Raw genomic sequence first — 6,000 nt, forward strand, 5'->3', positions numbered from 1 at the left:
TTCTGGAGCCTCAATTCCATTCCCTGGATCTGGTTCTGAATGTTTGATTTCTTCCCAGTACCATGCTGTCTTGATGATCCTAGTGTGATAGTCTAATTGGCTATCAGGCAGCCTGCTATGTCCATTTCAGAGATATACGGCAGATTGCATTGACCCTTCTGACTCCTTTGTGTTTCCATAGACATTTTGGAATTATTTGGTTTTTATGCCCTGAGAACAGCCTTTGGTATTTTGAGAGAAATAGCATGCAACCTTTGGATTGCCCCACGGTGGGGGTTGGGTGGAGGGGGAAGTGACATCATCTTACCAGGCGGAATTCTTCCGATCCGGGAGCACAGCTTATTTTCCATTGAATTGGTGGGCTTCACCTTCTTTCATCCATCTCTTGCAGTTCTCTGAGAAGAGGGGCTTCCCTCCTGGGTTAGATGGATTCCTACCTATTGCCTTTCAGGAAATGTCACTGTCGGTGGGGTTCATCCTTGCCTCCTCCTTCTAAGTGTTTGCTGTGAATGTTAGAAATGCCAAGGATTTCTTTTCCCCTTCCTCACTGTCCATCTCTCTGAGCCTCTGGGTAGAACATGCCTAGTCCATGGTCCCAATGGGCTCGGGGAGTGCAGTGTTTCCCAGTTGCTCAGTGCTGGGCATCATTCGGTGTACTGTCCGTGTTCCTTCTGTCATCTGGTGTCCCTTCAGACCTCTCCCTCAGGCTCCTTTGTGTTCATGTCATTTTGTGTATTAGAAGCTAAATCTGCCTAAGCTCTGTGTATGCAAACAGTTGTCTCTCAGCTTGGGAGGTGTCATTTGCGTTTTACAGACCATCTTTCCCAGAGTCCAAATCTTGGTTAGACAACATTCACTGTGTTCCCTGGTTACTCTTTGTGTAGTGCCTTTCTGTATTTTGTGTGAAGACTCAGAGCTCATGTCTAATGTCTGCTCCATTTTCTTCTGGTTTCGTGAACTGTTTACCACGGAACCTATGTCTAGGAATCATTTCAAGTGCATTTTTTGAGAGGTGTCAAGTTTCCATGGACATGCATGTCATCCCCTCTGGGTTCCAAATGCATTGCTCCTAAACTTTTTAGGAGACCTTCTCGGAAAGGTGGGTGTTTTTCAGCTTGCGTTTTCACAGTTGAATGGATTCAGCAGCTCTAGCAGAAGGGACGCTGACTCCAATGAAAGTGGAGTTGGGTGCGGCCTCCCTTTCAGCACAAATACCCAGGTTGGATTGGCAGGGGGCAGATCTTCCATCTGTGAGCCACAGGCCACTGGCATCCTTGTGTGCTCTTGGCTGTGTGAGCAGCTGAAGGGAGTTTCATCTCCACAGGTGCCCAGCAGGCCTGTGGCTTCGGACCGCCAGAGGTGAGCATCTCAGAAGACAGGAACCACTGTGCCAGAAGTGGAGTGGGATCCACCCTGAGAGTGGGCACTGATCGTCAAGAAATGCTCCTATGGGACTTTGATGGGTCCGGCACACTCTTCTGCCAGAGAGTGAGAGAGATGTCTATGGGCTCTGCTAGGCCCTCCGCTCCCTCTTGTGGTCCCGAAAGCTGGTTGTCACCATGATGAGTACCTAGCTCGAGATGATGACCACTGCCACCTGCACTGTGTTTCCCTTTGCCCACATGTCCACGAAAAGTGTCAGGCTGTCTCTGAGCTAAACTAGCCATGTCCATTGCCTCTCATTGAACCTGCATATGTTTCTTCTGTTTCCTTCCTGATCATACATTTTCTTGAGCATGTGGGGGCCACAAGGATGGTGCGTCTTTCTCTGGGCCTGTGTTCTGAGGAACACTTGTCCCTTTGTTGGTGTGGGTTTATCTTTCCATTTCTCCTGCCTGATTTATTGTTGTGAGTTAGTTTGAGCCAGGAGAAGAACTCAGCATTTCCTTGTGCCTGAGGTGTCCCACTTACAACAGCACTGCCTACCTGGAGATTCTGAGCCGTTATCGAGAGGGCTTCAATGGGCAGATGACATCTTGAAAGGACCTACACGGTCCTTTCAGATACCCAAAGGCTCCTTCAAATAACATAGAAACCAGAATTCTCCAGTTTGGTCTTCCAATATGTGGGGACTCAGAACAATCTCCCGGAGAAGGGAAAAGCTACCCACTCCAAGATTCTGGCCTAAAGAATTCCATGGACTGTAGAATTCATGGGCATGTCAAGACTCTAACAATACTGAGAGACTATACCTTTCACCTTCACTCACAGGAAAATCCAGTTTCCTTCCATTTCAGTGATTGCATTCATTGGGGACCCCGAAAGGATGGGAAGAAATGCAGAGAGAAGTAGACTCAATGTTTTCAGGCGGGGGAGAGAGAAACAGCGAGTGCATGCCATGAATCCAGGCTTTCCTGGGAAGTGGGGGGTGGATAGAATGAGGGTGTCCGAATGTAGAAAGGGGTGATGCTTACACAGCATTCTGAAGGCCTCCATATTCCCAAATGGCATCAAAGAAGGGAAATTCATTCACACACTTGCAAGCAAATTATACAGAAAACCATAAAAGACATAAAAGATGAGAAGAAAGATGCCTAGGAGCCTGATGAAAATAAGCTCTGGGGAAAGGAAGTCAATCTCCCCTAGGTGGGGAGAGAGTGGACGGCGTCCACAGGGAACACACAGGGGTGGAGCCTGCAGAGCCAAATGCGCCCCTGGACGAGGTGTTTGCCGAACGGGCTCTGGGTCTCTGTCCAGAGCAGGGGCCTTTTCTCCCTGCAGGGGTGGGACAGGCATGGTGGGTGTCTGAGTCCTTGGCATGAACCAGGGTAGGCTGTCACTGCGCAGGTGGTCACACAGACCCTGACTCGGGTTCTGCCGTCAATGCCCGAGCAGGTGTAAGTGAACATTGAGATCGAGGATCTGGAAACGGGGTGGGACATCGGGGCCTGGGGCTGTGGGTCGTGCAGACACAGAGATCCGATGTGCTGAGTGTGCCTGCCAGTACCCGGCTGGCCACATGTCTTTGGGAGGGGACGTGTCAGGTCTCGAACCCCCCTCAGTGGATCCCTGGGTCCTGAACCTGGAGCTCCCACCTCTGTAGGGACAGGTTTTGGACGTGGAGCCTCGCTGAGTTTGAAGGCCAGAACTAGAGCTGGGGGAGAAGAAAAGTTTGCCACAGGCCAGCTTTGCCATGTACCTAAGTGGGCACGAAAGTTTCCTAGAGATTCGCTAAAAAGGCCCAGCATTGGAGTCTTCTCTGGTGTCTCCAAGATGGGTGGTGTGAGGCTAGCCTTTGGTCCCGGCCCAGCCCCAGTTCTGTGGGACTCCTACTTGTGTGGCTCAGCACTGAATCTCTACACTCATATGCAGCAGTCACAGCTGCCTCACATATGTGCTATGCCGTGCTGGGTTCCAGGTCCTCCTGCTACCTCAGGGGCAGGGCGTTTCGGAGCTCTTGCTCAGAGCCGGCTCTGCGGAGCTCCGTGGCAGCCTGAGACTGGGCCCCGGGGTGCATGCTGGCTGGTGTCTGGGCAGCAGGCCTTGCCCGCTTCATCTTCATTGTCAGTTGGGCTGAGCCCTCCTTGGCCACGCTCACTTGGAGCCTGCACTGGGCCTCCCGGGCAGGGGGCTGGTGCTCTGAGCCCTCCCTCTGGGAAGTGGATGGGGTGTGCCCCTCAGGGGCCAACTCGGGTGGTACGCTCTGCCATGATAGTGACCATCAGCCAGCCCTGCTTCGATATTTCTGAGCTGAGGCTGACCATGATGGCTGCTGCCTCTGCCTGTCTGCCCTTCTGCTCCCAGAAAGAGCAGAGACAAAGATCTGCTCAGATACCCACCCAGGAGGACGGAGACACCCCTGAGGGAGTGAGGTCAGCCTGGGCAGCGGGCTCTGCCAGGAAGCTCCACATGCCACCCAGCCTTCTCTCCCCTGGGGTGTGGACAAAAGCGACCCACAGTCTCCTGACCCACATGCAGTTGGGCTTGCTTGAGGCAGAGACACCCTGAAAAACCCCCATCCACACACAGCAATAGGCCTCAGGTTTCCCCGTGTGGGACGGGAGAGTTGGCAGGACCCGGTCTGGGGCTTCCCTGTTACATTTCTGTTCCTTTGGGCAAAGGGCCAGAGGTCTCTCATTGGGGGGGAGGGGGCTGAGCTAGCGTCGACCGCGTTCCCACACACTCTGCCTGTGAGCTCTCCTGAGGTCCCGGCATCTGGGCAAGGGTAAGCAGCAGAACATCTTGACAGCAAACGATCTGGCTGGGGGCTCCTCTCCGCTGGGGAGGCCTGGATACCCGGGTTGTGGGTTCTGTTGTGTTCTGTTGCCAGGAAGTGACATCATTTCCTGGGTTCGTGGCCGAGGTCCCTTCCACAAAGCTCCCGTAGGGAACTTCTGGGTTCCTGGCTGTTCCCCCACTCCCTTAGACCACGTGCAAGCACAGTGACACCACACAGCCCACTCCACAGTATTGGGGAGACCTGGGTGCAGCCAGGGCCTGAGCTTGAGGACACAGCTGCTTTCAGAACAGGCTCCTTCTTCTCAGAAGTGTTGTGGCCCTGGGCAAGGCATGTGCTCCGCAGGGTAACCAAGTCTCTTGATCTTCAGAGTGGGGGACACTCTCTCATCTTCTGCCTAGGTTTATCAGCCTACGAACAACTCCATTTCCTGTTCATACTTTGGGCCGCGATCACATGGAGCTTGGACACTGAGACCTCCCAAAGGACGGATTCCACACAGGGCTGACCTAGCACAGAATGGGGCAGAATCAGGCCTGCATGGGCTCTGGGACCTGGGAAAAGGCAGTCCCCTTCCTGCCTATTTCTTGACCCCTGCATTGGGAGGACCGGAAGATCATATTCACACATCGCAACCTCTGATATCAACCTTCCTCGTCCTACTCAAGGGTCCCACTCAGCCTCGAGGCCTGGGGAAGGCTGCCCCAACAGTGGCTCTCCGAATCCTTGTCTTTGATCCTCATCAACTTGGGTCATTTTCCCCCTTGCAGGGGGAATAGGCACTGTCATTGTTTCCATCCTCAAGAGAGATTCATGCAAATTCTGAGAAATCGACTCATTTCCTCTCTCCATTGTTCAGTCTCTCTCCCGCGTTCCGTCTCTTTCTTGACCTTTCCAAATTCAGTCTGTCTTCCTCTCTGTGTCTCTCCTGTGGATGCTTGCATGCATGTGAATGTATGTAAGCATGTAAACTGTTGACATAGGGTGAGGCTTTAGGGTTTCGGTTTCGTGTTGAGTGAGGTAAAGTTTTGGGTTTGGAATTGGTCTTAGGGGAAGGCCTAGGTCTGGAGTTTCTTCTGGGAGACTTAGTGGTGTGAGTTCTCAGTCTCTTTTACGTAGGAACCCCTTCTGCGATATTCTACTTGCTAATATTCTTTTTGTTCAGTTTGTTACCATTTTGATTAGCGAATTCTTAGCTTTTCTGTTGCAAAGCTGTTCAAGTGGATGGAAGCCCGTGGGTGTGCTTTGGTTTACTGTTTCCTTGACTTGAAGAGGCCCAATTTTCTTCCCCCACACACACATGTTGAGAAGTCCCTGACATTATGGTGCCTATGGCCCGTGCTTATTTCCAAGAGTTTCATCACTTCAGGCTTTGCGTTGATGTGTTTCACTGAATCTGACGAGTAATGAGACCGAAAGCCAATGTGATTGTTCAGATGGAACCATCTCCAATTCCCACGGCCTTTCATTGCAGAGGCTCTTGTTCCCATTCGTATCACCTCCCCTCCTTTGGCGTCGAGGAATTGACCGTAGAAGCTTGGGTTTATGTCTGGAACCTCCAATCCATTCCATGGATCTGGTTCTGAGTGTTTGATTTCTTCCCAGTACCATGCTGTCCTGATGATCCTAGTGTGATAGTCTAATTGACTATCAGCAGCCTGCTATGTCCATTTCAGGTTTTTGCGGCCGATTGCATTGACTATTTTGATCCCGTAGTGTTTCCATAGACATTTTGGAATTATTTGGTTTTTATGCCCTGAGAGCAGCCATTTTTATTTTGAGAGGAATAGAATGGAACCTCTGGATTGCCCCATGGTGGGGGT

Source organism: Moschus berezovskii, chromosome 20 (assembly GCF_049115385.1).
Source record: "Moschus berezovskii isolate FMDL1 chromosome 20, NW_MosBer_1.0, whole genome shotgun sequence".
In the NCBI taxonomy this organism is placed as follows: domain Eukaryota; kingdom Metazoa; phylum Chordata; class Mammalia; order Artiodactyla; family Moschidae; genus Moschus; species Moschus berezovskii.